Source organism: Leptonychotes weddellii, chromosome 6 (genome assembly GCF_054177405.1).
Source record: "Leptonychotes weddellii isolate Sample4059 chromosome 6, ASM5417740v2, whole genome shotgun sequence".
NCBI classification, from domain to species: Eukaryota; Metazoa; Chordata; class Mammalia; order Carnivora; family Phocidae; genus Leptonychotes; species Leptonychotes weddellii.
Window position 1 is genome coordinate 87,446,033 of NC_138374.1, and position 17,673 is coordinate 87,463,705.

The window sequence follows — 17,673 nt, forward strand, 5'->3', positions numbered from 1 at the left end:
ATGTAACCTTTAATGGCTTGGATCACATTTACAGGAGATAAAGTAGTAAAAAGATATCCATAGAGTTACAGGTTTAGGAAAAAATATTATTAGTTGGATTTCAACTCTATAAGGTTTTCAAGAATGTGTTTTCATTGTCCATCTGTTTTTGGATCCTAATCAACTAATTCCACCCACTTCTGAATCCCCAATGCAGAACTAACAAGAAAGCAACATCTGCTGGTTACAGCAGGGTGATATATAGCATTTTTGTTTTTATAAAACTTGAGCCAAAAAAATCTTCAAAATTAAAATTAACATTGATGCGGCTAAAGAAGAGACCACTATTGCCAGGCTACTTCCTTTAGTGGTGGGGGGTGGGAGGCATGGGGTGGCTGGGTGATAGACATTGAGGAGGGTATGTGCTATGGTGAGTGCTGTGAATTGTGTAAAACTGATGAATCACAGACCTGTACCTCTGAAACAAATAATACATTATATGTTTAAAAAAAAAAAAAAAGAAGATAGTAGGAAGGGAAAAATGAAGGGGGGGAATCGGAAGGGGAGACGAACCATGAGAGACTATGGACTCTGAGAAACAAACTGAGGGTTCTAGAGGGGAGGGGGTGGGGGGATGGGTTAGCCTGGTGAGGGGTATTAAAGAGGGCACATACTGAATGAAGCACTGGGTGTTATATGCAAACAATGAATCATGGAACACTACTTCAAAAACTAGTGATGTTATGTATGGTGATTAACATAATAAAATAAAATTTTTAAAAAAAGAGCAAACAAAACAGACATACTCAAAAACTTTTCCATCGAAGTCCAAAGCGTTCCACATTTACTAAAAGCTGATAGGTACCTTAGTAACAAAGCTAAACCCAAGATCAAATGCCTTTTTTTCTTCTATTTCTGTCTCCTACTTTTGAGAATAAAAGCTATTATTTGTACCTAAAATTTAAGTCTATAACTCAGGAAGAACATTTAAATAGTGAATACACTTAAACATGCTTTGGAGTTTTAATCACTGTTTCTGGGTCTCTTCTAAAATATAACAGTCCCTTCTATCACAAATTTGTTTATCTATAGTTAGCTGCTTATGCTCACATCCAAATCACCAAATTCTGCAAGCTCTCCTTCCAAAATATAATTCAAAACCTGTCCCCTCCAATGATGGTTATAAACACAGGGTCTCATCATCTCTAGTCAGAATTACTTTATTCTGCTTCAACCAACTGTCCACACAGTAGTCAGTGATCTTTCAAAATACAAATGCAATCACATCAATCCCCCATTTAAACTTTTCCATAGAACTTCCCACTTCTTGAATGAATACAACCTAGTTAATGTGGCCTTCATAATCTGGTCTGCACTATCTCTTCAGTCACCTTGTAGGCTACCCTCCCCTTTGCAATTAAGATAGAGCCAAACTGGACTTCTCTGCATTCCTAGAATGTGCTAGTTTTCCCCAGATTTAGGGCCTTCACACATGGCTTTTCTCTGTCCTCCAGATTTTGGAATAAATGAGAATCTTTAAGGAATCCCTCCACTTTAGGTCAGCTAAAGCCTACTGTTATAAGCTCTATCTCAAATATTACATTCTATTATAGCACTTAATATAGTTGTAATATGCACGTATTCATAGAATCATTTGCTTAATGACCATATTCCTCATTAGACTATCAATTCCATGTGGACCAAGCTAATGTCTATCATCTCACTGCTGATACCCATAGTGTATTCAAGACTTTTAGTTGAATGAAAGAAAGTAAATTTGAATCCAATAAAAATGGAGCTAAAATGGCAAAGATCTCTTAAAGTGTAATTTATGTCTAGTATACCCTAGTATACCATAGTGAATCTCTGGAAGTTTTATTCACAAATAAGACTTTATATTCTCCATGACACGAGAAGATGTGTACGTGTGTGTATGTGTTTGTGTAGCTATATCAATAATAAACACTCACACATACACGCAGAACCCATAGTACCATAACCTGGAGTGCCTTTTCCACCATATGATTGCCAACACTGAATTTTATCTATCTTTTTAAGTTCTGTCAATCTCACTGGCTTAAGAGAATTATATCATTCTGCTTTGACATGCTCTTCCTTGTTTAATAAGGCTAAGCACACATTATGAGAAATAGGCATATTTTCTGTAAATTGTTCCCCATTTTTGTTCTTTTTTTTTTGTCTCCCTCAAGTAGGAAATTATAACCAACTCATCTTTAAATATGTCACATGTTAAATAAAGGAAGGACAAGAATGAGTACTGAAGAAATTTCCCTGCTCTTTAGCTTCTTGGTGGTCCAAAGAGATCTAGATGACTGCTTAGCCCTGGCCAAGAGACCCATCCTGGTCAGAGAGAGATCTGAAGGAAAATTATTTCAGTTGTTTGCCAATAGAGTTGGCAAAGTGGCTAAATCTTTTTGAAAGAAAATATGTCCATATACAGGAAGTTCTGTTAACTAGTCTCTAGTTAGCAGCTTCTCCAGATTACCCAGTGCTACACATTCATTCCCTTTGTAACACATACAGGTTGGTGGTATGAGTGCATGGGCGTTCATAGCAGTAAGCTACTTTCTGGTATGCATGAGTATATCTCTTGATGATCTGTACAAGCAGTCCTACTTATCTACCAAGAATTTCAAAAGTGAATTATGAGATAAGAGAACCTTAGTCCTCATTAGGTTTTAAAAGCTGTGAGACAAACCAAGCATGGAGGATTTGGGTGAGAAAGTACTCTTCAAGATGAAACTCAGAAGGATATGCTAAAAGCAAGTGGTCTGAAGAGGGAGCTTGTAGGTGGGAATAGAATTAAATTGGGCAGATGCCCTAGAAAAAAAACTGCAGCACTGTTCCCCATCATTAGTCCTTTAAAAAAGTTTAGCGGCTCCTTTTCTATGGTGTTCTCTGAACCTGGTGAAGAAGGGGGGAGCCTGGTTTGAAAACATGCCTGCAGAATGTGCAGTGGCTCCTCCAAGTCCATAATAGGTCCTTTTATACACTGGAAAGCCCCCAAGCTTTTATTTGATTTTTTGCCATGTCAAAAGTGATAATAGGTCCCAGTTAAATTTCTTAAGAACATCAAAGATCCTTTGACTAGGAAAGAAAACACTACGTATTAGATATGGCTTGCTTCTTAGGATTATTTTATTTGAAAAGAAAGTAAAAAGTCTTTGTAACTTTCCCCAGGACAATGTCAACATACAAAGGTGTTATTTATTTATTGTGTTGAGAAAAAGTGATAGGATTCATGTCAAACTGGAAGAAATAAAGAGATGATTCATTGTTTTCAAGGTTGCCAGATACTGGCTTAGCACCTTATTTTGAGCTTTGGAAGCTCAACTGGGAAGAAAGAAGTTCATTCTAAAGGTAGGCTAGGCATTAGCCTAAAGAAATAACAATATTGACCGGTACCCTGAGATATCTAGATAAAGAACTTAGTGCTTATTGCCCATAATAATAACATCGCCAATCAATTCCTGGAAGTGGAATGGGAAGTGAGTAAATTAACTGGGAGAGTCCTGTTATAGTTTCAAGTAGGATGACCAGGTAAGTTTCACTGAGAAGGTTACATTTGAACAAAGACTTAAAGAAGGTGAGAGAGTTAGCTATGTGGCTCCCCAGAGGAAGAGCATTCTACACCGAAAGGACAGCCTGTGTAAAGGCCTTAGGGCAGGAGCCTCCTGATTCAAGGGTCATGTGTTTGGCCTAGAAACTTCTCTCATATCATGTCGATCATATCACAGGAGAAGAGCCAGCCATTTGCCACAGATAATAATTTTGTTTAAAAATCAGTATAAAATAACTAAAAATAATGAAAACTCAAAATTCATTGTGATTTGATACTCATTAGGATTATTGGCAGATAGGCCAAATTGATTTACAGACATTTCAAAAACCTGGCCATGGCCACTACGTTCATAAAAACATGTAACAAGAGTCAACACCACAAAGTTTCTTGCCATCACTGAATCAGAGATATGTTTGTGGGTCCTACTCTCAAGGGAACCTCCTTATCCAATATTGTAGGCTTTGGAATTAGAATTCAAATCTGTTACTTAACTGTGTGACATCACCTTCTGAGGACCCCAGTTTCCTCATCTGTAATTTGGAATAAATCATGATAATCTCACGAGACTGTTGGGAGGGTCAAATGACATTATAGCACAGTGCTTGGCAAAAACAAATGCTTAAGAAATATTGGGTATTATGGATCACAACCTCTCCCCTTTTGAATGTCACATGTTTAAATGGCTTGCTCACATAAAGATTTTAAATATAGTAAAACTGACAGACTTCAATCTTCTTACAAAAGGACTTGACTGATATATGGTATGATGAAAAAATACTTGTAATAACTGAGGAAGCCTGGTAGCACATGTAATATTCCTGTTCCCAAGAAGGAATTTTATTCTGTGAGTCTTTTCATTTACTTCGGTTAGTCAGCAAAGAAAGATATGAAGGATCAAAAGCAACTTATAAGAACGTCAAGGGTCAATTACAGGAGATGGAAAGGAAAATGATATAAAAAACATGAAAAGGGGTTAAAAGCTATAAGTATAAAAGTTATAAAATAATAAAAATAGCAGGCCAGAGTGGACTGAAAACAATACTCAATTAAGCTCGCTAAAAATAATTATATAATTTATAACCATAGGATCTAGCATAAAATCCTAGAGGGCTAAAAAGATAAACTAGGTTGGGTGCCTGGGTGGCTCAGTTGGTTAAGCGATTGCCTTTGGCTCAGGTCATGATCCTGGAGTCCCGGGATCGAGTCCCATGTCGGGCTCCCTCCTCAGCAGGGAGTCTGCCTCTCTCTCTGACCCTCCCCCCTCTCATTCTCTCTCTCAAATAAATAAATAAAATCCTTAAAAAAAAAAAAAAGATAAACTAGGTAATACCATAAATTCCTTGAGTTTTAAAAATTCCTTAGACTTAAAGGAACAAAGCAAATTGTCCAGACCAGCACAGTCTAATGGAACTTCCTGTGAGGACAGAAATGTTCTGTAGTCTATGTTATCCAATATGGCAGCTTTTAGCCACATTTGGGTATTGGGCAGTTGGAATGTGGTAGTGTGACTATGAAATTAAAATTTTAATTTTATTTAATTGTAATGAATTTAAATTTAACTAGCCACATGTGGCTACTGTACTGGGCAATGCTCCTGGGGACAGAAATAGCTTTCACAGACCAATTCCAAGACAACCTTCCTCAGGGTTAAGAGGAGGTCCCTTCCTCAGCTACTGCCCTTTGTCTATTGTGCCCCCCTCTGCCCCGGTGGCAGTCTTTGAAGAATTGCAACTTGCCTGAGCAAGAAGCCTGATAGTACTACAAACATGAGGTTGAAATTATTTTCCTTCATTCAGTCTTTGACTCAGCTAGAAAAGGGAAAAGTTTTCCACATATATTCTACCTGATACAAGATGGACTCCAAATAACCTTTTAACAGAAGAAAATCGTGTTAAAATGACTCAATCTTATGTCTACCACTTTCATCACTCTCTCGGCCCCTCCAACACAAGCTCACTGAAATAGTCCTAACCCCTTGGGGGTGAAGAGCGCTTCTGTGTATCTCACAGTGCTTACAGTGACTATTTTAGCCCATCACACTTTCTGTCTGGTTTATTTGTTACTTCCCCCACCTCCCACAGAAAACTGCTTGAGAGCAGACCCTGAATTATTCATGAGTGTATTCACGATGTACATTCCAATGCATCTTAAAAAATAACTACTATTTGTTACATGAATGAATTGAATATACCAAACTTATCAAAAGCTTTTATTCATTCCTTATCGCATTTATAGCCTGGCTTCTGTCCCCACTATTCCACTGAAATTACTCTTATCATTTTCATCAGGGCTTCTAAATCTGCTATTTTGGGTACTTTTTAAACATTACTCTCTCCATTCCAAAGTCAATATTGTCCCAAAATGAAATTCAACATTTTCCTCTCAAACTGGTTTCTTCTCCTGTACTCTCCAGTTCAATTAATGGCATTTACTTACTATTATCCAAGTTGCCTAAGACAAAAAAAAAAAAAAATAGCTAAAAATCCTCCTTGATATTTCTTATACCACCCTCAGTTGATCACCAAGCACTGTGGGTGGGTTCTATACCCCTCCTTAATGTCTTTTTAACTGGTCCTCTCCTCTCTACCTAATCCTGCCAACTATCTTAATTTAGCCCTTCATCACTGCTTATCCACATTTTATAGGACCTTCTCTTTGCTTCTCATCAAGCTGCCCTACAATGGGTCATCGACACTACCATAATATTAATTTTTCTAAAATGCAAATGTAATCACATCATTGTCCCACTGAAAACTCATTGACTCCTCCTCATCCCCTCAACTCTTTAACATAATTTCTAAAGCCTTTTCTAATCTGGCCCATGCCCACCCCTCAATGCATGCTCCAGTGGGACATGAAGTTGGGACTCTGGGAAGATACTATACTATATTGGTGGTTTTCCGGCCAAAGGCTCTAGGAATCTGACATCTACCCAAGACTGGCTAATTATCTCTAAATTACCTGAGAAATATGCACAAAGGAATCAAAACTAGGCAATATAAATACTTTCTTGTTTTGACCACAAACCCCAGTGCAGCACACCAGTAATCTCAGCTAGACTATGGCTGAAGGCTCTATATTTTTAAGCAAGGCCTGCTGGAATGGCTAGGGCTGCATTATCTAATATGGTAGCCACTAGCCTACCTGATATGTGGCTAGTTCAAATTCAGACATGCTCTAAGTGGAAAATGAATGCCAGATTTCAAAAACTTAGTAAAAATGAACAAGAATATAAGATTTCCCATTAGTAATTTTTATATTAATTATAACCTTATAATATTTTGGATATACTGGATTAAATAAAATAGTTAAAATTAATGTAACCTGTTTCTCTTTAGTTATTTTAATGTGGCTACTAGAATATTCTATCTTATTTCATTTGAAAATTTTAAATTACATGTGTAGCTTGTATTATATTTCTACTGAACAGTGGTTACCTAAAGTCATCCAAACTGTAAGGCCTGTTCCATGTCGCCCCTCTTCCATCTCATTCCCAAAGTCTTAGAACTTAGCACATCAGTGGGATGCAAGGTCATATATCATAAGAAAAGAAGTAAAAGAAAGTAAAACACATTTACCAGATGGCCTTCTCCCCTTTGATGTATTTAAGAACAAAGGACTGCCGTGTGCACTTGAATAAATTCCCTGGTGTAGCATCTTGGTGCTGGTGGCAGCTTCAAGGATCACCTCTCACCTGCCCAGACGCCCCGCCCACTGCCTCCAGGCACTGCAGGGTCAATGTGCTACAGGCTTAAGCTTTCCTTTTCTACCCACACCACTACCCCCAGAAAGCTTTAAGGCATACTTGATTTTACTGAAGCTTTGAGATTAGGATGACTTATACCCCAGAAACACAAATATCCTAGACTTAAATTTTATTTTCATTTTTTTAAAAGATTTTATTTATTTGTGTGAGAGAGAGATAATGAGAGCACAAGCGGGGGGTGGGGGGAGGTAGAGGCAGAGGGAGAAGCAGACTCCCTGCTAAGCAGGGAGCCCAACAGGTGGGCTCTGATCCCAGGACCCCGGGATCATGACCTGAGCGGAAGGCGGATGCTAAACTGACTGAGCCACCCAGGCGTCCTAGAGTTAAATTTTAGAGATACTGTTCTGAAAATCCCTTCACCCACCCAGCCTCGAGACTTGGTCTCTTTGCCCAATTCTAGCCTCTGCTGGTACCTTGAGTTCTCTTTTCATTTTACTTCCTACTTTCAAATTGCTAAGCATTTCTTAACAGTTTAGCTATACTTTTAGTTTTTTGTCACAGTCCAACTTATTCCCCCATAACCTCACCTGTTTACCTCAGAGGAAAACCATACAACCCACTTCCTGCCTGAAAAGAAATATTAGCATTGGCAGTTATTAAAATTTTAATTGTGGTGGTGGCTGTTATTTGAATTTCTATTATACTCAATGCCAGAGCAGCCTGCCTCAAGGCTTCTCAAGGATAGACAAGTAACCCCCAGAAAGGACAAAAACCTTCTGCAGAGAGTAACACTGGGCCTTTTCCCAATCGGAATGAGTGGCCCCAATCCTTATCACCAGTACTAATGGAGAGGGGGGGTGGGGGAAACAACCAAGATTGCAGATGGGTGTGAGAGATACCACTTTGGAAAGGAACTGCTTCCTTAAGATAAGTGCCCTCAGTCTTGAATACAACTCCTCTTCCTAGAAGAGTAAAGTTTCTTAACCAAGATCCAGACTTTCCTGTGAGAAGTAATAGTGAAGGCAGTTGGGAAGAGCTTTGCTCTCCCATTAGAAGTCAGATCAAATTGTGCTCTCTGACCCTATAGTGATAAATAGGATTTCTTCATTTCTCTGGAACCTTCCTTCATGGCTTAGCCAAATTTTACTTAGTCTTTATATAGCTCCAGGCATCATTTCCTCAGGGAAGTCTTTCCTAAATAGTCTTCCCTGGGCCCCCCATCTGATCTCCTCTCTTTATCATATCTGGTTGAAATGTGTTTGCTTGATGCTCCCATTAAACTGAGAGCTCCTTAAGGGTCCCAACAGTGTACTACTTATCTTTGAATCCCTAATGAATAAGTATGACATCAGATTCATGGCAAGTCTTCAGTACGTGCTTGAATTTATGAATGAAGAAGAATAGCTGAAATGAACAAGTTAATATTTACTCTATTAAAACATATAAATGTGTTTTAATATGATGGAACGTGTTCCAAAATGATGAAGAAGCTATAGATACTTGATAGAAGGATGGTTAAGAAGACCTTCTGAGATAGTTTTTCTTTATTTTCCTGTCATTTTCATCCTCATCCTTGAATAAAGATTTGTTTAAGTCATAATTTTAAGTTCTTACTTATATTTCAGTTCTGCACCTTTTCCTAACCTCTACACTTGAGCTTTCAATCACATTTGTTGTTCTGGCAAATGGGCCTCTACTTAACATCCCTACCTGTAAACCAGTTCCATTGAAAGGATAACTTATAAAACAAACAAAGCTGATTTTAAAAATTTACTAATTTTTAGCTTTAAAATTGAAGCTAACTGACCCTCTTTGGAGGTTGGTGGAAGCACGTTAATTGCACTTCTGAACTTTTCTAATTCAATACATCATCCATTTAAAAAGGGTCTGAATATGTAGACTCTTAGTTACAGTTTGTTTTTAAGAGCTATCATGCAATAATGGGGCACATTTTTTGTAGTTATCTACTACTTCAGTCCAGGAATGAGGGATTTCTCAGGACTCTGCTCTTTTGGTACTAATCCTGGAGAGTCCTGGGCAAACTAGGACAGTGTTGGTCACTCTCACTGTATACGACATTAAGATAAGTGGGTTTGTTTTGTTCTTCTGTTAGAAAAATGATTCTTCATTAGAAACATGATGATTTACAACAGAATTATTTTCCATTGCTAAGTCACTTAACAGGTATTATAAGTTATCACATACAAATCATTTCAAATTAAGATTACTATCACACAGCATTTTTACATACTACTATAAATTCTTATTATACTTGGAATACTTTTAATTTTCTTATTTTAAAAATGCAGTTAAAATATTTAATACTCTCCTGAAAATGTATTTTTATTATTTTTATATTTGTTAAGATCAATGAAATGCTTATTAAATAATTAAGTTGATCACCCTAAAAAAAAATGTTTCTTGAATTTTTACTACAAACTAGCAACAGAAATTCTTCACCTGTTTTAATCTGTGAATATGCATGTGATCTCTGGATCATAAATGCCTTCTCTAATAGTTGTCATACACTAAACTGATAGAGAAGGAGTGTGGTCATCTTCCATTTGTCTCATAAGTAGGTGGAGATGAAACCAGAATAGAGGGAACAGAATTCTATTCCGTTCTATTTCCATCTCCTAGAACTAAGGATTCTGCCATACCCCTTCCCTAGGACTGCATCAGTTTTAATCTTCATCCACTCAAGATAAAAAGAGAAGCAAAGGGTAAGCAACCTGGTAAACAACACCTAGCTATTTCTCAGCATGCCCACCACTACCCTCCTGGTCCAAGTCACCATCACCTTGGATCCATATTGCAACTTCCACCTTTTTCTCCCTTTAGACTATTCTTAACAGAACAGTCACAATGATCCTTTTAAAAGTCTAATCATGTCACCATTCTGCTCAAACTCTTCAAAAACTTATGGTCTCACACAGAGTAAAGCTTAAAGTCATCATAAGGGTCTACAAGATCTGTCCCAGCCCCTTTCTCTCTGATCTTATTCCCCATCTTGCTCATTCCTCTGGGTTCCTGGATTACTTCAAGCAAGCTCCTCTCCCATTGGTTGTTTTCTCCTCTTATGATGCTCTTCACCAGGAAAGTCACATGGTTTACTCTTTTATTCCTTCAAGTCTTTTCTTAAATATCACTGTCTCAGTGAGACCAGCTTTGCTGATGACTCCAATTTAAAATAGAATCCTATCTATCTGCCCTTAACTCCAGCCCCTTTCCTTCCTTCGTGTTTCTCCATACTATAGGAAATAGTATGCATTCTATTTTTTTGTTTATTGTCTGTCTCCAAGTAGAATGTAAGCTTGATGCTCTGTGAGGAAATTCTCTAACACACATACACACACACACACACACACATACACACACACACACACACCACTTGTTTTGTTCACTGGTATATCCCTAGGACCTAGAATAGCGCCTGGCACATAGTAGGTACTCAAATATTTCTGGATGAATAAATAATTGGAGGTAACTAAGAAGTCCCTTCTTCTGTCAGTTTCTCTTTCTCAGTCACCTTCCTGGGACCTAAAAGTCCAAAACTGGAACTGTTTTTCTTTTAAGTAATGCATTCTGTTAAAAGAGAAAAAGGAAATGAGAAACCCTAGGAAGTGAATAATGTATTAATTCTGAGTAGTAATTTGCATCTCAGTGTGACTGAATTTACCAGATCTGATTAGAGACTTTGTTCAGCAAGGAAGTAGAGGAAGCCTAGGTCTGAGATCCTGGGACTGTGGGAAGGAGAGGAAGGACACAAGGCATATATAATCTACTTCTTTCACACTTTTCAATGCGGCTAGACTTGACTTTAGAGACAATAATATCTTGTTTACTTATTTTTAAGTTTTAAGGACCATACATTAATTTCTTAGTTTTAATCGGAAATAATCATAAACTTAAAGAACAGTGCAGAGTACAATTGTTTTTGCTATCAACCATTTGAAAAAAAGTTGCCAACATGTTTACCTCAATATTTTAGTATTTCCTACAAATAAGTATAGTCTCTTACATAACCACAATACAATCATCATACTTAACACCGTGAGGCCACATACAAATTATCCCAATAATACCCAAACATACTCATACATTCACTTGTTCCCCCCTCAACTATGTGTCAACTACTTTCCAACATTCCATTATTACATTCTGCTAGGTGCTTAGAATACCAAGAGGAGTAAAAATTAAGGGTGACCTTCAAGACAGTAAATAAGTACAGACAATTTAACACGTGATATGACAGTATAGTATATATAGAGTACAGTGACAGCACGAAAGAGGAAGTAGTCAATTCTGTCTGAGGGTAGAGCGGCCAAGAAATAATTCTCAGATGCTTGGGCAAAGCCTCAGGAGTCGAGGGGGTACCTATGCTTATATCTATATGTAGAGAAGGACATATAAACAGAAGTGCAGGGAGAGAGTGAAGAAAGACACTGGTTTATTGTGGAATAATAAACATTTATATTAGTGGAGAGTACAGTACAAATGTGGAGAACAGAAAAAAAAGACCAAAAATTGCAACAAGAAATGAAGCCAGAAGCAGTAAGGTCTGTATCATGGACTCTGTACACCTTCCTGTGAGAGGTAAACTAACCAATAGGGAGTCACATCAAGGCTTTAAGCTGAGGAGCAGTAATTCTTCACTTATATTTTAGTAAGAGTGCTGTATCAGTAATGTTGAGGGTACATATGAAGAGTAAGACACTGCAAACGAGAAAATTTAAGAGATACTAGAAATAGTGAGGATAAGCAATAAACTAAGTAGCACTGGGGATGAAGATAAAGAAACATACACTTAGATATAAAAGAGGTATTCATTCAGGGACTTAGGACACAAATAGATGTGCGGAATAAAGGACAAAAGAGAGTTTCAGATGATTCTCCAGTTTTCAGGTAGGATGATTATTAGCGGCATTCATAAAAACAGAAGAATGTGTGAGAGGAGGGAGAAGATATGGCATTTTAGAAGCACATGGAGCACAGGAGAAAGATCTGAGCTGGAATCATGGATTTTGGAGTCCCATGCATATTAATTGGTAGATAATGTACTGCTTATTAATACTAATGGTTCACCCAGGAAGAGCTTATAGACTTTGAAGAGACAAAGAAGGATGAAGTCCCTCAGGAGATTCTCATTTGAAGGATAAAGAGTCTAGCCAAGGAGATGAAGATGAATGAGGTGGAGAGATAGGAGGAGAAGAAGAAAAGAATGACTGTATGATTATTAGGCTTCCATTCATGTATGATTCACTTACACTGATCAAGTACACAGATAATTAAAACTCTACTCCAACCCTGGCCCCAACCTCTGGCTGATATATATAGAAATAAGAGAGGACCACAGAAAAATCAAAGGATTCAGCCCTTGAAAAAAAAGAACCACAATGAAATTCATATATAAATATACATACAGTTTTTCCCATGAGGTTACTCTCCAGTCAATGTGACAGAGCTGAAGCAGAAAATCTCAGTATTATTGGCCTGAGGAATACGAGGATGAGGATTGGGACGCCAAAGCAGCTGAAAATGGAATGGGGCAAAATCCTAGGAGTAGGGAGCCCCAAAAAATCTGTAAATAAACTCCCTCAAATCCCTGAACGTGCATGTGTGGGGCAAGATTCAAAGAGGCCAGGGGAGAAACAAATGTCAGAAGGCTGAAAGAGGTAAGCAGAGCTTCAACAGCTACTCACTGCAGAAAAAAATGAAAATTGTCAATCTGTCAAAGGAGAAGGTTTGGTAAACACCTTGGGTTGGATTTTCAGCTGACACCTCTAAGAGCCATGCTTTAGCAAAAAACACCAGGGAGAATTAGGAAATCATCCCATGTCTAAGGGAAATGACAAAACAGATCCACCCTGCCAAAGCCTAAAACCAGTAATATTAACTGCCTGCTAGAACATTCTTCATAAGAGGATAAGAAAATCCAGAGTCTGTGTATCTTACATAATGTTCCAGTATATAACCCCAAATTACTTGATTTTCAAAGTAGGTAATCCATAGTCAAGAGAAAAAAATCAGTCACAGGCCCACATACAAACCAGATGTTAGAATCAGCATTCAAGGACTTGAAAACAGCTCCAAAGTGCTGGGATAGAGGGAACATACCTTAATATCACAAAAGCCATCTACGAAAAGCCCACAGCGAATATCATTCTCAAGGTCAGGAACATGAGAGGGATGTACACTCTCACCACTGTTGTTCAACACAGTACTAGAAGTAAGTCCTAGCCTCAGCAATCAGACAACAAAGAGAGATAAAAGGCATTCAAATTGGCAAAGAAAAAGTCAAACTTCCACTCTTCACAGATGACATGATACTTTATGTGGAAAACCCAAAAGACTACACCCCAAAATTGCTAGAACTCATACAGGAATTCAGCAACATGGCAGGATATAAAATCAATGCACAGAAATCAGTTGCATTTCTATACACTAACAATGAGACAGAACAAAGAGAAATTAAGGAGTTGAGCCCATTTACAATTGCACCAAAAACCGTAAGATACCTAGGAACAAACCTAACCAAAGAAGTAAAGGTTCTGTACTCTAAAAACTATAGAACACTTATGAAAGAAATTGAGGAAGACACAAAGAAATGGAAAAACAGTCCATGCTCATGGATTGGAAGAATAAATATTGTTAAAATGTCTATGCTACCCAGAGCAATCTACACACTCAATGCAATCCCTATCAAAATACCATCAACATTTTTCACAGAGCTGGAACAAATAATCATAAAATTTGTATGGAACCAGAAAAGACCCAAAAGAGCCAGAGGAATGTTGAAAAAGAAAAGCAAAGCTGGTGGCATCACAATGCCAGACATCAAGCTCTATTACAAAGCTGTCGTCATCAAGACAGTATGGTACTGGCACAAAAACAGACACATAGATCAATGGAACAGAATAGAGAACCCAGAAATGGGCCCTCAATTCTATGGTCAACTAATCTTCAACAAAGCAGAAAAGAATATCCAATGGAAAAAGGACAGTCTCTTCAGTAAATGGTGCTGGGAACATTGGATAGCCACATGTAGAAGAATGAACTGGACCTTTTTCTCACACTATACAAAGATAAACTCAAAACGGATGAAAGACCTAAATGTAATACAGGAATGCATCAAAATCCTAAAGGAGAACACATGTAGCAACCTCTTCAACCTCAGATGCAGCAACTTCTGGCTAGACACGTCTCCAAAGGCAAGGGAAACAAAAGCAAAAACGAACTATTGGGACTTCATCAAGATAAAGAGCTTCTGCACAGTAAAGGAAAGAGTCAACAAAACTAAAAGGCAACCTATGGAATGGGAGAAGACATTTGCAAATGACATTACGATAAAGGGCTAGTATCCAAGATCTATAAAGAACTTATCAAACTCAACACCCAAAAAACAAATAATCCAGTCAAGAAATGGGCAGAAAACATGAACAGACATTTCTGCAAAGGAGACATACAAATGGTTAACAGACACATGAAAAAATGCTCCACATCACTTGGCATCAGGGAAATACAAATCAAAACCACAATGAGATATCACACACCAGTCAGAATGGCTAAAATTAACAAGTCAGGAAATGACAGATGTTGGTGAGGATGCAGGGAAAGGGGAACCATCTTACACTGTTGGTGGGAATGCAAGCTGGTACAGCCACTCTGAAAAACAGTATGGAGGTTCTTTAAAAAGTTAAAAATAGAGCTACATTATGACCCAGCAATTGCACTACTAGGTATTTACCCCACAGATACAAATGTAGTGATCTGAAGAGGTACTGCACCCCAATGTTCATAGCAGCAATGTCCAGAATAGCCAAACTATGGAAAGAGCTGAGATGTCCATCAATGGATGAATGGATAAAGAAGATGTGGTGTATACAGACACAATGGAATATTACTTAGCCATCAAAAAGAATGAAATCTTACCATTTACATTGATGTGGATGGAATTTACATTGATGTGGAGGGTACTGTGATGAGTAAAATAAGTCAATCAGAGACAATTATCATATGGTTTCACTCATATGTGGAATATAAGAAACAGTGCAGAGGATCATAGGGGAAGGGAGGGAAAACTGAATGTGGAGAAATCAGAGAGGGAGACAAACCATGAGAGACTCTTAACTATAGGAAACAAACAGGGTTGCTGGAGGGGAGGTGTTGGGGAATGGGGTAACAGGGTGACGGGCATTAAGGAGGGCACATGATGTGATAAGCACTGGGTGTTATATGCAACTGATGAATAACTGAACTCTACATCTGAAACTAATGATGTACTATATGTTGGCTAATTTAATTTAAATAAAAAAATAAAAATAAATAAAACCGTTATAATAGTATGTTAAAAAAGCCATAGGAAAAAAATGGATATAGTGTATAGAAAGATAGGGAGTTTAAGGAAAGTTATGTTAAAGTGTAAAAAGGAACCAAATGCAAATCTTAGATCTAAAAATTACTACATCTGATATTAAAAGCTGATTGGAAGAGAAGAAGGAATACATAAATCCAAGGATAAGTTAATAGAAATCACCCAAACTGAAGCACAAAGAAAAAAAAGCTTTAAAAAATGTACAGAGCCTCAATAACTTGTATCAAATTATCAAGCACATATGTAATTGGAGTTGCAGGAGGGAAGAGAATAGGAAGGCTAAATAGGCAAAGAAATACTAGCTGAAAAGTTTTCCAATTTGATCAAAAAGAATATAAAAACATAATGAATACCAAGCTGAATAAATACAAAGAAAACCACAATAAGGAACTAACAATCAAACTGTGGAAAACTTAAGCTAAAGCTACACACTAATTAAAATTACACATATTGATAAAATAATTGATATGATTAATGAAAGTTAACAAATAACTTAGAAATAAGGTATCAAAAATCAACAGGAAAACAGAGCAATCAATAAATGGTGCTATGGCAACTGGTGAAGCTTCAGGGGCAGGTTTGAGGGAATCAGAACTTTACTGAGGATCATGAGCAACAAAATACTCAATGTATAAAATAATTAAATGTGAAAGGTGAAACCACAAAACTATTCAGAGAAAATTATCATTCTCTAGTGAGGAAGTATCATTAAAGTTTTTATTATTTATTTATTTATTTATTTATTTATTTATTTATTATTTTAAAGATTTTACTTATTTGAGAGAGAGAGACAGTGAGAGAGCGCATAAGCAGAGGGGAGAGGGAGAAGCAGACTTGATCCCAGTGTCCTGGGATCATGACCTGAGTCAAAGGCAGATGCTTAACTGACTGAACCACACAAGTGCCCCTCATCAAAGTTTCTATAAAAGCAACCATAAATGAAAAAATTGATAGACTTGACTACATCTTAAAATCTCTATGTGAAGCAAATTAAAAATTAAACTGGGAAAACAACTGAAATACAACTTTTATGTATATACAGAGCACATTTAAATGATGAAAAATGTAGAGAACTGATCAAATGACAGAAGACAATTACAGACAAATAATCAATAAATACAAAGTTTACCTTTATAAGTAATTAATATTAAAGCAATGAAATCATAATTTGACCCATTAAATTAGAAATATTTTAGCTTAATAATCCTCAATCTTCATAACTATGTACTCTACACAATGCTGGCAGGAATGTAATTTGGAATAAATTTTCTAGAAGATCGTTTAATATACACTGTTTTAAATCTATATTCTTTGTTTCAGAAATTTGATTTCTGGGAATCTCTTCCAAGAAAACAGAGGGGGAAAAAAGTATATGTAAGAACGTTCAGAAAGGAGAGAAGTCAGCAATATGGCTAAATAAGACCTCCTTCATCGTGTCCCTCCCTCCACAACAATTTGACATCCAATCATGAAAAAAGTAGGAGCTTTGGGATCCAGTACCATACACCAAAAGATGTAAGAGGAGTCTTCCCCACCTATGCATCAGATCCCAGTTGTGGACCCCACAGTGGCTCCCGCACCAGCTCCAGCCCCTCCTGGCTACAGTCCAGAAGTCCAGTAAAAACTGTCTTAGACAATCATCTATGAACAGGAGTACCCTTGTGGAAGTCTAGGTCTCCAGCAGAGAAGTCCTAGCACACAGCTGGAGCAAAACAATAGGAGTTGGATGCACCAAAATGGGTAAGATGAACAGTTTGATTTTACATGTATCACCCTTCTCCGAAAGTGGCACACCTCAGGGCCATGAGAGATATTTTTATCCTGTGATTTCTCCCAAGAGAGGAAAGTGAAAGTATGTGAGTGAACACCTGGGCTTCCCCAGCTGTGCAGGATGATGCCAAAGAAACTCATTTCTCTCTCACTCCATTCAAAGTATTATGAGCTGCCTTACTGGAGGGTGGGAACAGCTGGAAAAGTAGAAGATAAGACTCTTGGAGACCATTAAAAGGACATGGGTTCTAAAAACTGTGC

The 17,673-nt window shown here is 37.5% G+C and overlaps 1 protein-coding gene across 8 annotated transcripts in view; it reads right to left on the reverse strand.

The window, feature by feature from the left end:
* NME7 (NME/NM23 family member 7) overlaps window positions 1–17,673 on the reverse strand; it is a 250,753-nt gene that overhangs the window by 86,704 nt on the left and 146,376 nt on the right. The window lies entirely within an intron of this gene.